At 39.8% G+C, this 25,316-nt stretch overlaps 1 long non-coding RNA gene across 2 annotated transcripts in view; it reads left to right on the forward strand.

Annotated features, from left to right (window-relative positions):
- The window catches only part of LOC103307546 (uncharacterized), a 544,737-nt gene that overhangs the window by 435,838 nt on the left and 83,583 nt on the right, over window positions 1–25,316 (forward strand). The window contains exon 4 of one of the 2 annotated variants that reach the window (XR_002887874.3): window positions 7,284–8,513. The exons of the other annotated variant lie outside the window; for it this stretch is intronic. This is a non-coding gene — a long non-coding RNA (uncharacterized LOC103307546). Of the gene's footprint in view, window positions 1–7,283; window positions 8,514–25,316 lie in introns of those variants that run through there. 2 annotated transcript variants of the gene reach the window in all.

A 25,316-nucleotide genomic window follows, 5' to 3' on the forward strand; every position in this document is an offset into this window, starting at 1 on the left:
AGATGCCAGCAGCAGAGAGGTAGTATGTGTGAGACTTTGAGACTGTGGACACTTTGACAATGGGCAGACTGGTGCCCTCAGATAAAGGAGGAGTTTTAGATATCGCCAGTTCCTCAGATGTTTTCTTTTGACAATAAGCATCACTACCCACTTGCGTGGATTGAATTTAAGACATACGGTTCTCATACAAGTCCCTGTCTCTGTTTGGTATATGGACAGCAAAGACATTTCTCAAAGTCTAAGGAAAATAATTTACAATGATACATATCACCTGGTGGCGTCACTTACAATATACATTGAACATGAAGGGTGACAAGATTGATCCCTGTTGCACCCCACATCTGAGACACCTTAGAGAAGAAGAGCAGTTGTCCATCACTGTAGTCTCAGAACTCTCCAACAGGATTGCACAGAAGCACTCTCAGGTGGTCTCTTCACCTACCACCTTTCCAAAGAAATCACATTATGTGATTACAAAAGTCCTTCCCATATTAGGACTCTAAAGTCATTAGGGCTGAACTAGTGCTTGGTGCAGACCCTGGATTGAGGCTTTAATTCCTCATCCAAGCACTAATCCAGCTCCCTGGCTGCTGCTGCCGATAAAGAGGTTCCCTAAAGATTACTTTGACTCTCAAAGCTGCTTTCCCTGGGTCCTTCCTTACTGATCCCCCTTTTAAAGGTCAGAGACTCCTTGTGCAAGGCCATTTCTGGTCTCTCATTTCCCAGGTTGGATGCCCAGAATCACCCTCTCTCCCCTTAGTGCTGGAAAGCGGCCTGTCTTTCTTTCTCATGCCTCCTGTTGACACAGGATGGCGCTCCTAAACTTCTACTCCTCAAGCAATCTGATTAACCAAAAGGGAAGGATTCAGCTATCTGTCTAAACATCCTGTAACCATTTTAAAAGTTGAAGAACCAGTTGGACAAGAAGTTATGGCCCTTTCAGTGTTCATTACTTTACCATTTAGGAAGGATAGACTCATAGATCTGTAGGACTAGAAGGGAGCTCAAGAGGTCATCTAGTCCAGTCCCCTGCACTCATGGCAGGACTAAGTATTATCTAGACAATCCATGACAGGTCTAATCTTTTCTTTAAAATCTCCAATGATGGAGATCCCACAGCATTCCTAGGCAATTTATTCCAGTGCTTAACTACCCTGACAGTTAGGAAGTTTTTCCTAATATCCAACCTAAACCTCCCTTGCTACAATTTATGCCCACTGCTTCTTGTTCTACCTTCAGAGGCTAAGGAGAACGATTTTTCTTCCTCTTCCTTGTAACAACCTTTTATATACTTGAAAACTGTTATCATGTCCCCCCTCAGTTGTCTCTTCTCCAGACTAAACAAATCCATTTTTTTCAATCTTTCCTCATAGGTCATGTTTTCTAGACCTTTCATCATTTTTGTTGCTCTTCTCTAGATTTTCTCCAATTTGTCTACATTTTTCCTGAAATGTGGTGCCCAGAACTGGACACAATACTCCAGCTGAGGTCTAATCAGCGCAGAGTAGAGTGAAAGAATTACTTCTCGTGTCTTGCTTACAACACTACTGCTAATATATCCCAGAATGATGTTTGCTTTTTTTGCAACAGTGTTACACTGTTGACTCATATTTAGCTTGTGATCCACTATGACCGCCAGAGCCCTTTTGGCAGTACTCCTTCCTAGGCAGTCATTTCCCATTTTGTATGTGTTCAAATGGCTGTTCCTTCCTAAGTGGAGTACTTTATCTTTGTCCTTATTGAATTTATTCCTATTTACTTCAGACCATTTCTCCAGTTTGTCCAGATCATTTTGAATTGTAATCCTATCCTCCAAAGCATTTGCAACCCCTCCCATCTTAGTATCATCCGCAAACTTTATAAGTGTAATTTCTATGCCATTATCTAAATCAGGGATCGGCAACCTTTGGCACGTGACCTGTCAGGGAAATCTGCTGGCGGGCCGGGACAGTTTGTATACCTGCAGTGTCTGCAGGTTCAGCCGATCGCAGCTCCCACTGGCCATGGTTCACCGTTCCAGGCCAATGGGGGCTGCAGAAAGTGGTGTGGGCTGAGGGACGTGCTGACCGCCGCTTCCCACAGCCCCCATTGGCCTGGAACGGTGAACTTCAGACAGTGGGAGCTGCGATTGGTTGAACCTGTGGACGCTGCAGATAAACAAACCATCCCGGCCTGCCAGCGGATTTCCCTGATGGGCCGTGTGCCAAAGGTTGCCGATCCCTGATCTAAATAATTGATGAAGATATTGAACAGAACCAGATCCAGAACGAATCCCCGTGGGACCTCACTTGATAAGCCCTTCCAGCTTGACTGTGAACCACTGACAACTACTCTCTGGGAACAGTTTTTCAACCAGTTATGTACCCAACTTATAGTAGCTCCATGTAAATTGAATTTCTCTGGTTTGTTTATGAGAAGATCACATGAGACAGTATCAAAAGCCTTACTAAAGTTAAGATATACCACATCTACCACTTCCCCTTCATCTACAAGGCTTGTTACCCTGTCAAAGAAAGCTATCAGGTTGCTTTGGCACGATTTGTTCTTGACAAATCCATGCTGATGATTACTTATTATCTTCTAGGTGTTTCCAAATTGATTGCTTAATTATTGGCTCCATTATCTTTGTGGGCACTGAAGTTAAGCTGACTGGTCTGTAATTCCCCAGGTTATCCTTATTTCCCTTTTTATAGATTGGCATTATATTTGGCCTTTTCCAGTCCTCTGGAATCTCTCCCTTCTTCCATGACTTTTCGAAGATAATCGCTAATGGCTCAGATATCTCCTCAGTCAGCTCCTTGAGTATTCTAGGATTAATTTAATGAAGATATCTGACTTGTCTAATTAATTTTTAAGTGTTCTTTCCCTATTTCAGCCTCTGATCCTATCTTATTTGTACTGGCATTCACTATGTTAGACATCCAATCGTTACTAACCTGTTTAGTGAAAATTGAAACAAAAAAGTCATTTAGCACTTCTGCCATTTCTACATTTTCTATCATTGTTTCCCACCCCACTAAGTAATAGGCATACCCTGTCGAATGTTTTTGTATAATGTTTTCTTGTTATCCTGTCTTGTTATCCTTTATGTCTATAGCTAGTTTAATCTAGTTTAATCTCATTTTGTGCCTTAGCCTTTCTAATTTTGTCTCTACATACTTGTGTTATTTGTTTGTATTCATCCTTTGTAATTTGACCTACTTTTCACTTTTTGTAGGACTCTTTTTTGAGTTTCAGACCATTGAAGATCTTCTGGTTAAGCCAGGATGGTATCTTGCCATACTTCCTATCTTTCCTATGTAGTGGAATAGTTTGCTCTTGTGCCTTTAATAATGTGTCTTTGAAATATTCCCAACTCTCTTGAACTCTTTTTCCCCTTAGACTTGCTTCCCATGGAATCTTACCTTCCAACCCACTGAGTTTGCTAAAGTCTGCCTTCTTGAAATCCATTGTCTTTATTGTGCTGTTTTCCCTCCTACCAAACCTTAGAATCATGAATTGTACCATTTCATGATCACTTTCACCCAAGCTGCCTTCCACTTTCAAATTCTCAACCAGTTCCTCCTTATTTGTCAAAATCAAATCTAGAACAGCCTCTCCCCTAGTAACTTCCTCCACCTTCTGAAATAAAAAATGCCTCCAATACATTCCAAGAACTTGTTGCATAATCTGTGCCCTGTTGTGTTATTTTCCCAACAGATGTCTGAGTAGTTGAAGTCCCCCATCACCACCAAGTCTTGTGCAAAAATCTACTTGTAGAGTAAATGGTGAAAGGAAAGGTACTTGCACATCCACCTCTTGGACTCAAGAAACAGAAATAAAAGGGAATAGACAGTTGACAGAGAAAGTGGAGGCACAGAAACTAAGTATATTTACAGAGAAGTCAAGAAATCAGTTCAGCTGGTCAAAATTAAACCACCAGTTTCAGAATTCAAGTATCGGGGGTAGCCGTGTTAGTCTGTATCTACAAAAACAACAAGGAGTCTGGTGGCACCTTAAAGACTAACAGATTTATTTGGGCATAAGCTTTCGTGGGTAAAAACCTCACTTCTTCGGATGCATAGAGTGAAAGTTACAGATGCAGGCATTATATACTGACACATGGAGAGCAGGGAGTTACTTCGCAAGTGGAGAACCAGTGTTGACAGGGCCAATTCAATCAGGGTGGATGTAGTCCACTCCCAATAATAGATGAGGAGGTGTCAATTCCAGGAGAGGAAAAGCTGCTTCTGTAATGAGCCAGCCACTCCCAGTCCCTATTCAAGCCCAGATTAATGGTGTTGAATTTGCAAATGAATTTTAGTTCTGCTGTTTCTCTTTGAAGTCTGTTTCTGAAGTTTTTTTGTTCAATGATAGTGACTTTTAAATCTGTAATAGAATGACCAGGGAGATTGAATTGTTCACTTACAGGCTTATGTATGTTACCATTCCTGATGTCTGATTTATGTCCATTTATTCTTTTGCAGAGGGACTGTCCGGTTTGGCCAATGTACATGGCAGAGGGGCATTGCTGGCACATGATGGCATATATAACATTAGTGGATGTGCAGGTGAATGAGCCCTTGATGGTGTGGCTGTACACACCACACCACAGAAACACCAACCTAGGAACCAATCCCTGTAGCAAACCTCGTTGCCTACTTTGTCACCATATCTACTCTGGCGACACCATCAGAGGACCCAACAACATCAGCCACACCATCAAGGGCTCATTCGCCTGCACATATATGACAATGTCAAGAATTTTATAATATAGATTCAATTATTATCCCTCTCTCCCTCCATCCATCAATATACCAAGTAAATTGCTTTATTTAGATTATTCTTGATTGTTCAGTAATACCATTCTTAATCTCAGTATGTCCTTATGCTAACCTATACTGAGAAAGATAGTAAATGTACATTTTAACTTTTTCTTAAACTTTACACTTTTTGTTTTGTAACTGGGAATCTCTGGGCTGAATATTACCTTTGAGGGTTTGGTGGATAACTTATCTGCTATTGTAAGGTGATCTTTCCTCAATTTTCTGTTTTCTCCCATTTTTTAATACTCACTCTGAGCCACATTCCTCCATTTTGCCTTCTCTTTGGTTCCCTGACCCTTTCAGGGCTGTAAGTTCCTCTCCACAAAAGCAGTCACAGAACTGGCATTCTAGTGCATTTGCCTTGTATCGTGAGATTTTATTTGGGCATAATTCACTATATGAAATGTTCTGTTTTAAAACATATCCCCTTAATATTGCATTTTTGCGAGTGATGGCCTTAAAGGCAAACTGTAGTGAAGTTCCATACCTCTCCTATCTTTATAGTAGGGAAGGGCCAACCTCACAACAGTGACCACAAAACAATATAGGAGGACAAAATAAGGCTACATGGACCCAGATTGGGACTGGATTATTTTATTAAATGATTGCAGCAAACTAAATAGAAACTGGAGATAAGAATAGAACTCTTGAATGGAATTCCTAACCTCAAAGCTGGTTTGATTTATCCCCACCAATTCTCTTTCCCTTTCATTCCTTTTACACAGATTCATCAGTATTTAACCGCTTTTCCTATAGACAAACCCCAAACTTTCCTTCAACCAAATCTCATCCTATCAAGTCCTTTATAGCACCCCCTCTAGCAGAGATCATAAAATTCATCAAAGTAAAAAGAAAGAGAGAAATGTTGACTGTAGTGTTTGTATAATGTCAGACACCTGGTTCTGAATCTTTGCAGTGATTTTTGCAGTACTTTTCAAGGATAGCAATCTGGGATATGATTCAGCATTCTCAGAATGTTAATTGTATGTATCTAGAGTATTTTTGGTGAGCTTACCTGAACAGCAGGTGTCTCTTATATGCCTACTCTAAATATAGTGCTTTGCTAGCATGATACCTAGAAGGTAATCACTACAAATTTTTGGAGTGTCTCACACAGATTGGATAATGGCTTCTTACTGGGCTGCAGCACTTCGGTTTCAGATGTTGCAGTTACCAAAAGGACCACCAGAGAGCTTCTACTTTCACAACACCAGTGCTGGTGGTCAAAATTGCTTAGCAAGTGTACCTGTGTTGTTGCTGGCCCTTTCATCATTACCAACAGCACTGATAGGATGTCAGCAAGAGGAGATAGAGACTCAAATGCCATAGTGATGATCATGGTATAAGCACTAGATGATAGTTGGAAGAGTGACATCACATACTTTATAGACAGATCACTTATTGAGAAGAGAGCTCTCTCTCACATTCTATGCTCTCAGAAGTATGTATTTATATCGCTATATAGCTTGAAGATGTAAACTTGGCATTTCAGGGAAGTGGGCAAGATGAAACTTGACTTTTGTATAAACTAAAAAAGGAAGGAAAATGAAGAGAAAGAACCTAAGTAGTAGAAGAACTCATTTTGTTGGGGACCACAGTTCTCAGGGCTCATTGTAAATATGTGATATTATTACAATAGGACATTAGTAGGCTTCTGTGTAAGATCAATGGGCTCCATAACATAATTCAGATATCACACCCCCTTGGTAAAGCTAGTTCAGAGGGGACCAGGGCATTCAGGAGTTGCAAAGAGAGCAGTAAACTCCTGTGCAATTTTCAGGAGTGTCTCTGAATAATGCACTTTCTACATTAAATCTCTCTCTTTTTGTTTTTTATAACATGCCACTCACCATTGTACATTATACAACATTTGAGTCCCTAATTGTGGTTGGTCATGCCTACTTAATGCCTGCTTTTGTTTTGTCAAATCTATGAATGCATACTTAGTTGCTATTCAAGTTAAAAATTAGGTGTTTGAGAGGAAAGAGGAATTGGGATTAGATAAACCTAACTGTTCCTTTCGACTACTAAATGCCTTTCTTCTCTCATTTGTGTGCCAAATAAAACTCCTGGTACATTTAACTTTAGCCATCACTTATCTTTTCTTGAGTTGAATAGTGACTATGCAATCCATGAACCATTTTCTGTTTCATTCAAGCCGTATAGTTGTAATGTTTGTGTCTGATGGAAGAGACACCATTGTGTAAAAGGCAGATATGGAATTAGCTTTTCCATTTGTTACCAATGAAACTGGAGCTGGAAAGATTTTTTTTTTCTCCTAGGGTTTAAGTTCAAGAAAAAGGGTGTGTGGGGGTTTTTGTTTTGTTTTTAATAAATGTGGGACCCTGGGCTGTGCTATTTCCTGCTTATTTGTGTGTGTGTGTGTGTGTGGTTTGTGTTCTTTCTTCAATGGATAGTCAATGACTGGCTGGGGTAAAGCTCAATTCTCCATTATTTAGGTGATTTTCTTTTTTGCAGGCCTATCCAGCACCACAATGTATCATAAATTGCTGCTGGCTTTCTTCGAAAATGGAGAATTTGCAAGCTGGAAAAGTTTTGGTACTTATTCCCAGGCTTTGTAGTACACAGACTGTGGGCCTGTATTGTGGTAAAGGGATGGCTGACTCGTGGAATGTTAATTGATTTGAATATTTTCTCAATAAACATAGGTTTGCTTGCGTTCGTGATCAATGTCAATCTCATTGTTCTCTCTTTGGGATGCATGATTTGTGTTTTTACTAAGACATTAATAAATAACTTTCAGTTTCAGGGCCAGTGTTCATATAATAAACTTCACTGGTGGCTGGGGCCCAGAATAAGTGGTGGAATAAAGGCTGGAAATTACATACTTATCACCTCCTTGGAAAAAAAATTATTTGCATCCACACACAATCATTTCTGAACACCCAAAATAAAATCAATTGACAGCTGACCAATTTGGAGCTCTTTCCCCTTCCCCAGTAGCTTCTCTGCTGTGTCATAGTCCTACACCTGGTCTCCCTTACCCAGTCAGAAATGCCTATTAGAAATTAAGTACCAGTGTACAGTTGCAGTTGGCAGTGGTTGTATTTCAGGGCTTTACTGATTATCTTTTCTCCAGATGGACATGAATTTCCACAGAAGACATAGCGTAACAGAATGTATCATTTCTGATATTTTCTAATGAGGTGTGGTAGTTTAATTGAAAGCAATAGAGATATGTCAGTGAAAGTGCTCCATCTAAGAAAAATGTGGGATGTGAGCACAGGAACAGAAACACCGTGTACAGAGGAGAACTTGTGATTGGAGTAGTTTGGTAAAGTGAACATTTAAAGCCTTCCTCATTTGCATGCTTTAGCACTCTGCTCCATGTTCTGATATTTTGATAGTAAATAAAGCTGCAGTAAACCTTCATAGAGATGTAACTCTAGATACATAGCCTTGTTTTAAATGTAAAAAGCAAAGATCTTAATGCCATTACCAAATGAACGTTTCAAACCTAAGAGTTCTTGTGCACAAACTTTAAAATATCATTAAAGGACGAAGAGGTACAAATGAATGTCCATAATCTAGAGGAGAGTAGTAATAATCAGCTTTTAATGGCAAAGTGTTAAGAATTTAAAATTTATGGCCAGAAAGTACCTTAGGAGAGTTTTCCTGCATGTGTTAATGACAAACCTACTGCCACGTGAAAACTACAAAAGGACATTGCCTCTTTAACGGGGACTACTACTTGTGCTCCTTGGAGCTTTGCAGTATTAGTAAAGCAGCATGAAAGAGTTGATTTTCATTTTATGTTGTGCTTGTGAGGCATTAACATGATGTTCTAACACTTGTAAATGAATACAGCTCTTGCCTAATCTGTCATTTTAATGCCTTATAGATTTTATTTCACTCTGTGTTGTACCAGATTCTCAATAATAATAATCAACTGCTTTGTTGTTCTGTTGCAGAAATTAAATTTCTTTAGTGAGTGTGCAACTAATAAAAGATGTTGCTTGAGGAAACAAAAAATAAATATGATGAATCATAAAAGTTGTATGTAGGGGGTTGTTCATATATGAAAGACAATTACTGAACCAGTGGTAAATTCATCTGATTCTCATATTGTCAACAACTTAATAACTCCCTCAAACGGTTTAGCCATAGTAGCTCTGTATATAGAGATGTCTGTAATCATAAACCTGCTTTGCTGTGGACAGTGAACTGTATGCTGTAGCATATCTATCTATCTATCTATCTATCTATCTATCTATCTATCTATCTATCTATCCTAAAAATAAAAGTAACAAGTACTTTGGAAAATCATATTGCATTTTCCAAACCTCAGAAAACTTTTCTACTCTTAATTCCTGTTCTGTCATAATCTATCTTGTGGTGAAGCACTACAGTCAGACGTGTAGGAAGCAGAGTATTTGAAGACTTCAAAGTGGAAAATAAACAGTGACCATCACTCAGAATGCAAGAATGCAACATTTTCAAAAGGTGTATGGCTGTCAAACCTACCAGACAAAGTGGTCACCCATTTACAGTAGTAAATTTTTACAAATCTCTGTAAATGTCCGCAACCTTTAAAAAGAGGAAGAGAAAATATAGGCTTTGGCTTACACCCAAAATAGTCAGTGAATCCAGAGACAAGGCCAAAATTCTGAGGTGCTATTCTCGGATATTGGTGGTTTTCCCCCACCGTTGGAAAAAAATGTTCAGTGTGAAGTAAGTAATTTCACTCATATAGTAGGTGGGGTATACACTAGGTTTCAGCATATTTAAAGACTCTATATATCATATGGGCTCCAGTGCCTACCCACAACAGGCTAGTTTCTGACCCAAAGGCCTGATTCTGTGCTGCCTTCATCTTGTGGAATCATTTACCCAAAATGAATGTAAAATGCAACCAGATCAAAGTAATGGCCTTTTACACCCCACCTTACACAATGTAAATGGCCACACAAGGTGAAAAGCAGTGCAGAATCAGATCCCAAGGTACTTTCTCACACCAATGTGAATTATAAGTAAATGGAGTTACACTAGTGTAAAATTAGTGTAAATGATGGGAGAATCAGACCCCAAGTGTCAGCCCAGAGTTTCCGCTGCTGCTCAGTATTTTTTTTTTCTCTGGGTCAGGCCCAAACGTTTAAGCAAAGTTATAATGGTTTTACTGGCAAAATATATACATGCCCTATCATACCAGGAAAAGCCTGCCTTTGCATCTACAAAATGGGAAAATGCAAAGGTATGTTCCTGTTTGTGCACGTTTATCACTTTTGCTTGTGTGAGTGCTCGCTTTGCTTTACACAGCCGGCCTTTTGTAGGCTCAGGTCATGTGGTTCCATTTTTAGTTACACCTCTTGCATCCTGATTGAAAACTTGGCCCTTAATTTTACTTTCAGGCAATATGTATATGTTAATTTTCATTATTTTCCAAGGTAAATAAAAAAAGAAGAAAGTGAGTAAGAAAATGATAAGTTAATACTTTATAGAAATATGGGGAGCTTGAGACGTGTTTCAAAAGCGCTCACCATCCAGCATTTCCCACTGTTGGCATCTAAATGAATGGCCAGATTTTCAAAACAACTCAGCTTGTTCTCAATGGGAGCTGCTGGGAGATGAACACTTTTAAATATCTAGCCACATATTTGTGTATTAAATTGGGAGCTGAATTCTCTGAATATCTGGCCCCAGTTGTGGATGCTGAGCGCTTTTGAGAATTTGACCCAGATACCCTGTTTTTACGTGATATATTATAACAGCTTTTTGACTGTCAGTCATATAATCCCTAGACAAAGTATGGAACCATTTCAACATTGTTAATGTAGTTAGTGTTGTGTTTCTAACATATCCACAGGTAAATAGTTACATCTAACTTTACAGTAATGGTGGGGTTTTTTTGTTTGTTTTGTTTTTTGTTTTCCCCTGAGGAATTCCAACACTCACAGTTTGCCGCTGTTCAGGATTTTCTTGTTGTGAATTTCATTGTGGGCCAGTTTGTCGAGTGATTTATATTTGGATGAGAATACTGAAAATGGAAAAATATTTTTCATTTCACTGCAGAATAGCACTGCATAAATGTACCTAGCCCTGTCTTTTAATGAAGAACAAGCACTACATGCCTCCCTACCTGCCAATGCACTAATTTAGGACAAAGGACCAGAATGAGGAACACATTGAAAATATTTACGTAGAAAGCTTAAAATTATGTGGGATTTGTGTCTTTAGCACAGGCCACATTAGCTCTATAACCCTCAGTTTAGTGATTCAGCATTACATAGATATATAACTTAAGTAAGAAAAGCTAGATAGCACCAAGTTTGTGGGGACTAGCTGGAGGTCTCACATGAGTCTCAAATGAGGCATATATCCTTATGAGAGGCAATGCAGTCTGGTCTAGTGGACAGAGCCTGGGCCTGGGAGCCAGGAACCCTCTGAGTTCTAATTTGAGTTGTGCCGATGACTTGCTGTGTGCCTTCCAGCAAGTCAGTTTTTCTCTCTCTGTCTCAATGTCTCCATTTGTAAAATGGGGATAGTAATACTTACCTACCCCACAGGGGTGTTGTGAGGATTAATTAGTTGTTGGTACAGCACTTTGAAAATGTAAGTAGCCATATAACTGCTAGGTATCGTCATTATAATGAGAAGCATGCAGCACCGTAAGAGAAGAAATATTCTCAAAATAGGTTATATAGGCCATTATGACCTCCTCCCCAAGAACAGCTTCTGGATTTATTTGAGGCATCACTAAGTATCAACATTTCAAATCTATATGTTGATACTTTGTTTTAACTCTTGGAATTTATTTCTCTGCCTCTTTTTTCTTAACTCATTGCAAACCCAGGTAAACATATGTAATGGTCCTGCTTGGATAAACACTTACTTTTATTATGTTTATGTTAAATATATAAGGATCATTAGGAGGCAAGGTGACATAGTCAGTTATTTTGATTGCCTCAAGGCACTTCACCACTGACACCTGGTTTTGAATTCCAATTGGAAATGACCCAAATTATTGTAAAAGTATGAAGTTCATGTACCAGAAGCCTGAATTCTGGTAGGTATTGAGAACTAGAATTACCAATGACAGTGAATTGCACGTAGGCAATCCTTTTTTAATTGCACTGCATAATTTAGAAATCAATGTAAAAAAGCAGGAGGGCTCATTAAAGTTACTACTACATACCAGAGGCTTACTGGTGCTGATAACCAGAGCTCCACTAAGCTATCTTAGTGGCTCTGTTAGCTAAACTCTGTTGCTAGGAATGTGAAAATGCCCACCCAAAGAGTAGAAACTCTGCTTTTATACTCATTGTACAAAGTAGGACTCTCACCATTGTCATCGAAGTCACTGGGTCAGATCTGATTTCTCTCTCTCTCGCTCGCTTTTTTTCTGTATGAAATGGAAAAAATGCTCTTCATCGGTTTCTGTTTGATAGTGTTTGCCAGACAAAGTAGAATTTTCACAGCACAACTTCTATAGCTCAAGAGACCTATTCACTCAGCATTTATTTTATATGCCTTTCATCCACCCTTTCTGGGTTTAAAAAAAAACAAGGAATTTACCCACTCAGATTGAGCTTTGCACCAAAATTGTCTGGTTTTTTTTTTGTAATGTTAATGAAATCCCAAATAGACATCCACAAAGGTCTTCAGCCACATAACATATAAAGTGAATATTGTGAGCTAACAAACAAAGGTGTTTGCCATCCCAACAGGAAATGTATACTTCCTCTTAAATAAATGCAAGTTCTGTTACAGATAATATTTGAGAGAGGTGTGATCTTGTGGTTTGAGCATAAATTTGAGAGCTAAAAAACATCTAATACTGAATCTGTCTGTGGCTTTGGGCTAATTACTTACATCTCTGCCTAAATTTCTCCATGAGTAAAATGGGGTTAATATTTATCTGGGATACTTCCCAAAAATGTTGTAAAATTTAAATTAGTTATATTTGTAATGCTTTGAGAAGAGGACAAGTAAAATTCACCAGCACTAAGCCAATAGTTTGGCTTAGTGAACACACAAAACTTTAGGTACACTGTATCTGAATCTCTTTGAGTCTGCAAAACTAAGTTGAAAACCTTTCAAGAGCAACCTTTTTTACAACAGTTTGGCACTTCCTCTTTCAATTCCAGATGTAACAAGGATATGTACAATAGGGCCAAGCCATGAAGTTCCCTCTGAGGACTCACAGACCTGACATTAAAACCAATGAGTTTTACCCAAATAGGAACCTCATGATATGGCCCACAATTATATTTTGATTTGTGTAGTGTATTTTACAAGCATCCATGCATTCTAGAGAAGTGCATACCAAACTGTGTACAAGGATCATTTCACTTTACCAAGAACCATAATGTCACCAATTCTTGGATGGAACAAAGCTTTTATTATACAGCACCAACAAAACTACACAGTTTAAGGGAGAAGGACTTAAGAGGCATTTCTTGTTGAGTTAAATCCACAGGGGAATTTGGATAATAAAAATTGAGTTGACAGAGTTGAGAGTTGGTCAGGACAGCCAGGTTAACCCCAAAGTTGTGCGAAGTGTTCACAACAAAGTCTGTAACAAGGCAAAACTCACTTAGTTTCCTTAACACACAAAGTTCAGATCAGGTTTTGTCAGAAGATTTGAGGTTTGTGAACCTTTTCAGAGAACATTGGCTGATTATTGGTTTCATGTTAAAACCTCAGTACATCTTTATGCAATTGCCCAGGAAATTATTTTTCATGTGCATTGAACTCTCATGGCTTGTCTACAGGCACCATAATGTGCTCTACTGGGGTGTGATTTGTAGAAAAATGTAACATTGTGCTCTAACTGCCTATGTTTCAAACAGGACTACATTAACATGCACTGGGTACATTTTAGTTAACATCAGCAGGGTTTACACGAGTCTATTAGAGCATAACAGGTGAGGGTGTTCTACAATTCACATCCTTCTCATTTGCACCGTGTTCCATGTAGACAAGCCCTAACTTAGATGTCCAAAATATGTATTAAAGAGAGTAATAAATGAAGAAATATGAAGTCTCTCTGGTTGCCTCTAACATATCTTTTGGAGTTTTAAAAGATTAGTAACTTTGGGGAAAACGTGCTCTTAAAATTGATTATTAATATTCAGTTCTTCTCATTTGTTTCTTCTAAAATTATTTGTAACTCAAAGCCAGTACTTCTTATACTTCCTGGTTTACAAGAATACTGGTTCCCATGTGCTTTATTAGTAGCAAAAAGTCTGGTACTACAGCACTGGAAATCACATGAACTTCCAGGAGTAATAAATGGGTGCAATAGGTTAAATGAGAGGTCTTAAAAGAGTAGCACGTAAAACATAGGAATTGCTGTATTTTATTAGTCCAGCGGTCCATCTAGTTCAGTGTCCTGTTTCCAATAGGAGCCAGTACCAGCTGCTTCAGAAGAAAAATGCTCAGTTAGGCAGTTATAGAATCACCTGCTCCAGGGAGAGTTTCCACATAATGCCCAGTAGTTAGAACGGGGGTAGGCAACCTATGGCACCTGTGCCAAAGGCAGCACGCAAGCTGATTTTCAGTGGCACTCACACTATCCGGGTCCTGGCCACCTGTTCGGGGGCCTCTGCATTTTAATTTAATTTTAAAAGAAGCTTCTTAAACATTTTAAAAACCTTATGTACTTTACATACAACAATAGTTTAGTTATATATTATAGACTTATAGAAAGAGATCTTCTAAAAACATTAAAATGTATTACTGGCACGCGAAACCTTAAATTAGAGTGAATAAATGAAGACTCGGCACACCACTTCTGAAAGGTTGCCGACCCCTGAGTTAGAAGAAGGCCAGAAGCCACCACTGTGCTAATCAAGTAACTGCATAACACAGGTCATAGAATATCACCAACTTCCTGCCTCAAGACCATAACTACTGGCAACTCTTCCAAAACTCTTGTATATTTTATTTTAATATTTACTGTTATAATTGTGTGTGCTTATTATCCTGATAAATATCTAAGCCTTGGTTTCAGTGGCAATGAGTTCCAGAGTTGAATTGTGCAGTGTGAAATATTATTTTCTTTTCTCAGTTTTGAATTTGCTACCATCTAAGGGTAATGAATTATGTATCTTAGATTTATGTATAGATGCTAAAAAGAGCAATTTCCATATGCGTTAGATGCCTTTGACATAACTTAAAAATACACTAGAATTAATATCCAAACATAACTAAGCTACAGCAGAAAAATTCAGTACTAAAACCCCAAAAGCTCATATTACCCCACTCTTACAATAATTATCTTCTGCCACCATTTTCAGATTTCTAGGGGGTGGGGGGGAATCAACTTTGCAGCATGCCCTGAAGTGAATGGCCCCTTGTTCTTGTATTTTAAAAGGAAAGAACTTCATAAATAGAATGGTATTAGACTTTTAGTTTTTAGACGTGTTGTACTGAAGGCTAGCTATGGAACAATGATGGGCATGGAGAGCTCTGTTGTGGGTGTGGTGGCATGAGGCTGGAGACAGTTCTAGGTGGAAATTATTGCTCAAGGGTGACAATTTTCTGCCTCTGCGTGATATTTCTTCTGACATGCCATGTTCTGCATGTTATATTTTCCTCATTTCCTCTGGTTAGTTTCTGTGCTTTGTTTTGAGTTCTTTTTCTTATAACACAAAGCAGTGAATGAATGAAAACTATTATTTATGATATATGGTATGGTATATTTATGAATATAGCTTTATATTGTACTTTCCTTAGTATTTTTAGCTCATTATAATAATGAGGCCATTCCCCCCTTTCATACAATAAAAACACTTAAATATTTGAAGTTTGACAAACTGTTTCAGGGATCATTGGGCAGCTTTTGAAAGATTTATCATTTCCCATCACATCCTTGAAGACCATGCAAAAACCACAGTTTTGCATGGTTAAAATATAAAGCCAGGTGGACCTCAGATGTACTTGCTCAGTTTCGTTTTGGATTTGAACTCAAAACTCAAAGTGAACCTTGGGGAGAAGGGTGCAAACCAACTGGCATGTATATTGAAACTGGAAAAAAATGCTTCTTCAAACCCTTGTGAAGCAATATTGCTTCAATTAACCCTACTTAAGCCCTAACTTGTGAAAAGGTTAATGGGATTTTTAATGACCTTGAGTGGTCAGGGCCTCAATTTTACATCTCCTCTGAAAGAAAATGGAAAATAAAACAAGAAAGCTATTCCAACTTTTGTGTATCTTGAAAAAAAAATCACGTTTACAGCAAAGGTTCAGGTCATTTCCTGTTTTATCTGAAACGGTTCACCCATTCCTAATCTTGAGTCATTATGGAAGTCTGGCTGCAGCCCTAAACTGCCACATGTGGGGTCTAACTACAGGTTCCAGTCTCTCTTGCTTGCAGGATGGGCAAGAACTGGTTGTACTGCAGTGACAGCATGCTTAGTGCCTGAAACAAGTAATGCTTCATATTAGTGCCTGGAGGCCACCCGCAGTTCTGTTGGCAAACACAAGGGGGAGGAATATTAAGCTATGGAGGAAGCTGTATTCAATCCTCCTGGGCCAGTGGGAGGTTCTTTGAAATACCAAATCTCTGAGGGGAGTGGAAGCAGAACAAAGAAGAGAGAGAACAGGGATCCTTGGGGCTCTTAAGGGAGCTCAGACGATATCTCCAAGTTGAAAAAATTCAGTGGACCAAATTCTGTAGTCTTTGGGGGGGTTGTTTGACAAAGGACTCCTGAACTTGGCTCAGTGCCCTTAGCACGCAGATGCTATTGCTCCTAACTCTTTCTGTGAATGTTGCAAAATAAGGCCTTGCTCCTGCAAAGAGCTTCATGTGGACGGACCCTTCTGCCTGTGAAAATCCCCTTTGAGGTCAGTTCAGTTCCATGCCAGTGCAAAGGGCCACCTGTGTAGATTGCAGGCCAGGGCCTGCATTACCAGATTTCATGATGAAGGAAAACAGAAAGCAGTTATCCCTAGCAAAACAGAGAGGGCCTATTTCTATTAGTCCTGGGTTTTCTAGGGCCTTATTACTTTGGGAAGAATAACTGTTAGTGAGTGCCTTATTCCACTTTCCAATATGATCTCTTCAAAGAGCCTGTTCCTTATTTCTATACCCTTGCACTGCTATGTCAGTCCAATGGTGGTATGTCAATCCAGCATAAGTTCTGTGCTTTCGTAAGGACCTTTTTCTTTCTGTGGACACTTGAAGCCACTTTCATAAGCATCAAAGAGGTTATAATTTTTATTTTACAAGTTAGTAAGTTACTAAGTATTAAAGGTCAACCTACCATCCAGTTATGGTTTTGATTCTACTACTAATTTTAATCACACTTCCATAGTGCTTTCTAGATGAGGATCTCAAAATGTTTTACAAACCATCTTCTTAATGAACGAATCAGGAGAACAGCCAAGTGAGGTAGGTGAGCATTATTAAGGCTAAGGTTTTGTCATGGTTATTTTTTAGTAAAAGTTATGGACAGGTCATGGGCAATAAACAAAAATTTATGGAAGCCATAACCTGTACGTGACTTTTACTGCTGTGGCTCCATGGTTTCCCCCACCAGTGTGGTAGCTGGAAGGTGTGGGGTTCCCCCTCTTCCCACAGCGGCTGGGAGCTGCCGGGTGACCATATTTCCCATAGAGAAAACGGGACACCCTCCTCCCCCTGCGCAAGGCTGTCGCCTGTCGCTGGAACCCTGAGGAGGGCCCCCTCAAGAGTTTGTCACCTGTCCCTGGAACTTTGCAGGGGGGGCCCTGTCATTTGTCACTGCTGTCGCCTATCACTGGAATCCTGCCAGTGCCCCAGAGTCCTGCAGCCCCTTGGTCTGAAGCAGAGAATGTCATGGAACTCTCCAGAAGTCATGGATTCCGTGACTTCCATGACCTCTATGACATAAGTGTAGCTTTAAGCATTATTAATGAATTTTTGTATTTATTTTCTGACCAGACTTTTCTGGCATTCTCATCTGAGCTGCCCCATTGGCACATATTGAGTCAATGTAGCTCAAGAAATTATGTTTGTAATATAAAATTAAATCTGTTTTAAAAACTTGAACAGGCCGAGTTTAGTGATAGTGGGTCACAGATTTTTCCATGACATAAAAGCTAAGCTCACACAACCAACTATTGTTTTTGCCCATTTTGCTACTGTCTTTTCTGTTTTACTGTAGTGATCTAGAAAGTGGTGTCAGACACATTCCTGCTTGAAGCTCTAACTTTTTAGTTTATAGGCCTGATGCATGCATGCACATAGCTTCTGAATATTTTGACCCTGGAGACTGAAAGGATTCTGTACCTGAATGGACCTCATGGTATCTGCTGGGTTAGAGCTCAAGACCTTTCTCCATTAGCTGTAGTAATATTATGACTCATTTCCTCTGTGAACTGGCCACTAGAGGGTGATATATATGTTCTATCCCCAGAGCACCGCGATGCCTATCACGCTAGTCAGTAGGATACAAGAATTAATTAGTGAGAGAACTGCAGTGAACAAACTGTCAATATAGAAATCCATTCATCTATAGGGCCATGAGTGCCCTTTCTTTCGATTTATCCACTATAATATGTTATGCAGCACTTAAGGCATTACAAAATAACCTTAGACGAAGCTGTTAATTGAATGGAAAATCTGTGTCTACATTTAGCTTGGGTATGTAACTAAAGTCTGGAGGATCCATGGATATCGACACCAGCCAAGTGACAGAGGGGTAAAACCTTTCGTATCCCTGACCCATGCCAAGAAATAAAGTTCAGTCCATTACCAGCACTCCAATGTATCACATCATTGTTACATGGAGGACTGGATCTTTCAGGTTACAGGCAATAATAAGATACTGTGAAATTAGAATTTATTAAAATAATCTTGTATTTTATTCCTATGGGCCATTTTTAAACTGTGGTGTAATTGGGAGGAACTCCACTGAAGTCAAAGAAGTTATACCAGGGCTGAATTTTGCCCTACATTTTCATGCTTTAGCACTGGCCAGGGAGCAAAAGAATTAAATTTCTTTTCATATGTTCATTGGTTTTTCAGCATGGCCTGAATTCTGACTCCATCTTCTTTGTGGGTTGTGAGTGTCTCTCTGAAAGGGTGCATTCCCTGTGGCTAGTGATCATTCATAAATGGAGGAGACTGTACAATTGCTGTGTATAATTCACACTCCTGCAAATTAAAAATGGCTACAGTCTATTGTTCTGAAGCTACTCATTACAATTGCAGGTTTTGAAAATGAAAATCTAGTCAGAAAAGCCTTTCTTTGTGCATAGAAATGGCAGACGGACTAGATATAGCACACGGAATACACTCAATGCATGCATCTGATACACATATATAGGTTTAGACACATTTGTGTGGCTTTTTATATTTATTGATATTTATATATGTGGGTGTTTTTATATATGTGTGTATGTTTATAAAGTATGTGTGTCTCTGCATATGCATACAAATACAAGGTGTATAGTGTATTACAATATGTATCCTTTGGTTACTATATAAAAATAAATGTGATGTAACTTTCCACAATTGTTTAAAAATACACATATGTTGTACTTACTCTCAACGAATTTGGAACCTAACAATTTACTACATCAAAAGGAGCTTTTAAGACTTGCTTAATTTAAATTGTGTGTCGCTGTAACTTAATTTTTGGGACGCTGTTAAACATGTCTTCTTTCCTCCCCACTTCTCCCCCCTAAAAAACACGCCAAGGATCAGTTCTCTAATATAATATTCCACTGCCAAATCTTTATAAACAAGTATAAATGTTTAAAAAGTAAAGAATACTAATCAAGAGACACAAGACATACACTGCTTAATAAATCTTGCCTTCAATTTATTTGTCTAGTATTACAAAGGCAGAGGAGATATCAATTAATATAGGCAAAGAGGACCCATAATTTATAATTAACTGGCAAGTGGTTTGTAACAAACAGCAGCACTGAATCTAATAGCCAGTAGAAAAATAACTAGTGTTGATTTGTCCCTCGGCAAATTAATAGAGTGCTTATCAATGACAGGGTTACATAAAACTGCTAAATAAATAATCATCAGTGAGTTAGAGTGAAGCAGATCTTTAACAAGCTTAATCTGAACCTCTTGACATCTGTAGACTATGAAGAGATTAAATGCTAAGAAAGAGAAGATACGCTATACACATTGTAAGCATGCTCAGTAGCTGTACGAGATCATGTTCTTAGGTAATGAGAAATAAGGAAACATTTTTATTACAAAATTACATTGAAAAATGATTTTCATTATAATTAGAGTGAAAATTATAAAAGATATATCAAAGAAATGCTGAATTGGAATTAACCAGATGAGAATTGCACTTCATCTCCTAGCAATGAAAACACATCAGTGTAGTCAGATTTGATATATTTTGGCTCAAGGGTTTTTTCCTCTTCTTATTGCTCACCTTTGCCCGTTTCAGATTTCTGTAACACCTGAGCTGATATTTGCTGGTAGCTTACTTGAGCATGGTATCACTGTAGCTGTGCAGTGCACTAGCAGTGCATCTGATTTTCAGAATGGATCTCATGTACTGACACGGATATCGTATATACTATTTCAGTTTCTAAATATTTTCTTAAAGGCTTTTTGGGAGCTAAGTCAATACATGATGGTATGTCCAGCTCTTGATTAATGGTGGTCGAAGTTAGTTCTGCATCATGGAAAGGCTATAGTTCAAATAGGGTCCAAATCTGCAGTTAGAAAGTTGGAGCACCATAGTAGGTGTAATCTTTGGATGATGGTATCTGGAGGTGTTGTGCCTGACTAAGGGGAGTGTAGTGGAGAAGGTGGTTCATCCTACACCTTTAAAAAGGTGTAACTAGTTCTGTTCCCGTGCTCGGGGGTTAGGGAGATGGCCTTGTTCCCTTAGGGCCAATACTAGCTGGTCCCTGCCATTGCAGAAAGATTGCTGATAGCCAGTTTCTGACAGTCTCTTGTGAAGGTGATCTGGGGTGGCCAGGGAGCAAGAAGGTCTCTACACACTCGGCCTCCCTCGAGAACACCCCTTCAGAGACAGACGTAAATGAGCTCATCACATGTATACCCAGGGAGTGAATTATTGCCACTATTTATTATTATTTGTATTACTTAATCCCTCCGTTACTAGCACATTTTTCTTCTTTCTCTGAAAAGAAAAGTCAATTTGTGCAGGTGAAAACTAATATTTTGTTTAAAAAAATAACATAAAAAACCCACAGTAGTTGAACAATTTGGCAAAGAAACCATGTTGGAAATTTCACAATTTTTGTCTGGTGTGGAATTTTATCACCTTAGCTGTAAAATAAACCCTCTTCTCATTAATGAAAGATATTGAAGCGGCCATGGATTTAATTGGCAACTTCTGGTGAGTAGCATCCTTTGTCAGCTCGAGCCTTCTCCCAACCTTTTTTACCCCATTCCTGTGATCTTGCTTCAGCAGGTCAAAAAGGCTCCTGTCACATCTCTAACTCAAGCACATCATTGCCTTAAACTAATTGTATTCTGGGACATTTACCAGCCTCAGAGCTAATAATTGGCCCGTCAGGAATCAGAAGGAAGATCAGTAGTGGGTCTGTACTACCTCACTAATCTGATGAACAGGGACTAGCCATCCATCCAGAAAGAGCACCAGCCAGCTGCTTTATGAGGGAAGAGGAAACCGAAGGCCAGCTGTTGTCCCTGCAAAAGAGCTACCCAATTCAACTTTTTCTAGCCCGTCCAGCAGGTAGGGGTCATGGATAGTTTCTTCTGCTGGGTCTGGGACAGAACTGGCTTAGGGATGGTGTCTCCATTCCCCTCTTTGGTCAGAGAGGGGAGTTTGATGGACTAGGCGGGGGATTTCCTCACCACTTCTTGCTAGATCCAGGAAGAAGGATTTGACATGACAGGGACCTTCTTCTTTTACCCTCCTCCCACATCTCCCTTTTTTCTGGCTGCTCTAGTTCCTCTCCCCACTTAAATCGGGAGAAGGGTGAAAAGGCCCTACTTGGGCCATTGAGGTGAAGGGAAATGTTGCCTAATGGGGGATTGTGAAAACTGCAACCAGTGTGATAGGAGACCAAATATACTGACTGTTTGGCTGGTATTTGCCTGAAGTATGTTTCTATTTGCAGGTTGGAATTCAACCAGAAAACCAGGGCTAATATTGCCACCATTGCAAAAGGGCCAAGTTATCTTCAGTGTGGACTGGACCTTGGTTTTACATTTCATTCATTTTTACCTAGACGAAACTGCCCTGCTGGTGGAACAATACGCTTTAGTATCTTGCCAAGACACTGGTTCAGTACTGCTCAGAGAGAAGATAAACACCTGTTTAATCACCACACAACTTCTGGCAGCATCCAACTTTAGAGGTCTCCTAGCCAAGTACAGACTAGGCCCAAATATGCTTAGCTTGTGCGAGCTAAGTAGCTCACTTCCCCAGGAGGGTGCCGTATACTTGCTAACCCTAGCAAATGGTCTGTTTTATGCACCAACATGCTTTTTCTTTATATCCACACATGATCATGACTTTTGTTACCCTATTTATCCTTCCCTAGATCTAGCAATAATCCCTCCCTGTCTTCTCTCCGAAGCCCACCAAATTGTCATGTTGTGCTCAGTTGCATAAATCACAATGGGCTACATCATTACCCATCGGCATACTGGGAACTGAGTTTCTCTGGTGGAATTCCATGGGGCTCGTCTACACTGCACAGGTCAACATAAGACAGCTTATGTCGACCTGATTATGTTACTGTATACACTACAGCCTTCCCCTACACCAACATCATAACTCCACCTCCACGAGAGATTTATGTTGGTGTAGTTAGGACGACACAGTGTCTGTGTAGACGCTGCCTCCTTCATATTGGCAGGAGCCAATTGTCAGGAAAGCCCTGTGACCCTGGAAAGTGAGGTGGCTAGACCCTGCTTCTAGCTGGGAGCCGGGGTGAGAAGCCTGAGGGGCCCCGCCGTCTTCCTGCCGGGAGCTGGGCAGTCTTGTCAGTGAGCTGTGAAATTGAGAAGGCTGCCCAGCTTCCTGCGTGGAGAAGGTGGGGGGGGGGGGGCAAGAAGTCCCAGATGGCTGGACCCTGCTCCCCGTGGGGAACAGGGAGGTGAGAAGCTTTCCCCGACCCCCTGTGGGAAATGGGGAGCAAGGGGGGCAGCACACAGGGAGCCCTGGAGCACGTGGGGCAGCTAGGCTCCTAGCAGAGAGTTTCCAATGGAGCTGAGGGACCAGGTTCTCAGCTCCCCATACTGTCCCTCTTAGGTCAGTGGAAGCACTCTTGGTGAGCATGTGCACCACCGACCCAAGGAGGGTAATGTGGGCATACAAACTTAGGTTTGTAGTGTAGAAATATCCATAGTATCATTCTATCAGGAATGCCGGATTTGCCCTTTCAACTTGCAGAAAATGCAAGGAGCTTCACCCCACCTCAAACCGGTGTATCCTCCAAGATCCATGGTTGCCCTCTGCCTCCTTGCTAGCTCCCACTTCAATGATAGCCTCCCCCCACCACATTAGCTGCTCTGCTAGGGGAACCTACCTTGCATGTTGCCCCGAAAGCCACCACATAGGGAGTTTTCCGATTTGTGGAGGTTGCATTTGTCCCAGGGAGAGGATGAAAAAATCAACCACACATGTCAGGTTTTAGTCACATTGCTTAATATGCTATTGGAATACACTCAGATACTATGGCAATGAGAACCTATACAGACTATAATAGAATCAGAGCAGATTTAAAGCTTGCCAGACTCAGACATAACATGCTATAAAATACTTGTGAGTTTAGGGAAAGGACGGTCATTAATGCAGCCCTGCCCTCTCCTACATCTACATGCCCCAAAACTGTGGAGGGACAGATGTAAGGTAGAGGAAGGAGGAATGTTGTTGTGGACATGGCATGTTCCCCTTCTGCATCCTTCTGGTCTGTGATCCAAAGAACTGCAGTTCCTTCTACCCCAGTAGGTGGCATGGATGATATGATAGTGTATTCCCCATAGCATGTGTTCAGAGACTGTTTCTGGAGTTGTTGTCTTTTAAAGAAGATGTAGCTTCAAACATAATTCTTGACACTATTCAGAGATTTCTCTGTCTAAGACGCTATCAGGAAGCTTACAGGGCATTCATCAAAATCAAGCTGATGCAAACATGAATACTCACAAGAATGAGCCCTTTTATGCTGAAATCTCCTGAAGGCTGAAAAGGGGCTAATTTATTTAAATGATCCCTCTACATGTCAAGCCCCATAGTTTCCAAATGAAGCTGATATTTGTGAGTTAAAGAAAGTTTGGCTTAAATTTAGCAACAAAAAAAAGAGGGAGAAAGTTACATTTGAAAATCTGAGTGACTGAGAAGTAATAATCATCTGCAGTGATGCAGATGTACAAAAATACAGTTTTCTGCTATTAAGCTTTAAATGTCAGTAAATGGCAGTTTAGTAGATCATTTGCTAATAATGATTAAATTTCTCATTAAAATGTTTCCTTCATTATTCTTCAGGTAGAAATGTGTAATTCAACGATTGTTACATCAATTATACTTAAAAAGCCCATTAAAATGCTGAAATATTATCTCTCGTAGCCAGAGTACTTTAAGAGTACTGTACTAATTACAAAAGGAATAAACTCTTGTAATATCACCATTTGAATTGATGCCTTATAAATTCTTAATGTAAAGCTAACATATAAAGTGTAAATCAAATATATAGATCCAATAAAACAAAACCTTTTTAATCTTGTTTTACCTTCAAAAGGATTCTGATTATTGTAATTAAATAATGCATGATATAATAAAGATCTAGAATGTGTGATTATTTCATTGGCAATTGAATATTGGTGCTTTTTATTTATGCAAGAAATTTATCACAGGCAATATGCATCAAGCATTAAAATATTGATACAATTACACCTATCCTGCTGAACCAATAAAAACCTGTGACATGACTCTCTGCTGATGATACAAGGACAGTTTGAAATCCTTGTTAAATTTTAATATTCTGATGTGCTGGGTTATGCTAATTCCAGAAAGGAATAATGACTTCTACATCAACTCTTCTGCCTTTTATTTCTAAGAGATTGCAAATCCAGCTTCACTTGGCCCACGAGTACTGCTATTGGTCATTGTTACTGAGGAAGATTAAAAGAAAACTTTGGGTGGATTTTTAAAATTTGTTTATTTTGCCAGGAACATGGCTATTTGATTGTGCGATGTCTATATAATGTTAATTTTGTAAATCTGTTACAAAGACAACTGGCCTGATTCCAATCTTAAAAGAGCAGTAACTCCACTGAATTCAATGGACTTAGGCCTTGTGTACACTGGCAATTCACAGCGCTGCACTTGCTGCGCTCAGGGGTGTGAAAAAATACCCCCCCTGAGCGCAGCGAGTGCAGCGTTGTAAAGCGCCAGTGTAATCAGTGCCTGCAGCGCTGCATGCTCTCTCGCAGCGATGCAAGCTATTCCCCTCGGAGAGGTGGAGTACTTGCAGCGCTGCTAGAGAGCTCTCGCAGCGCTGGCGGCGTGACTACACTCGCGCTTCACAGCCCTGCCGTGGCAGCGCTATGAATCGCGAGTGTAGCCAAGGCCTTAGTGAGAATCA

This window comes from Chrysemys picta, chromosome 3 (assembly GCF_011386835.1).
Source record: "Chrysemys picta bellii isolate R12L10 chromosome 3, ASM1138683v2, whole genome shotgun sequence".
NCBI classification, from domain to species: domain Eukaryota; kingdom Metazoa; phylum Chordata; order Testudines; family Emydidae; genus Chrysemys; species Chrysemys picta.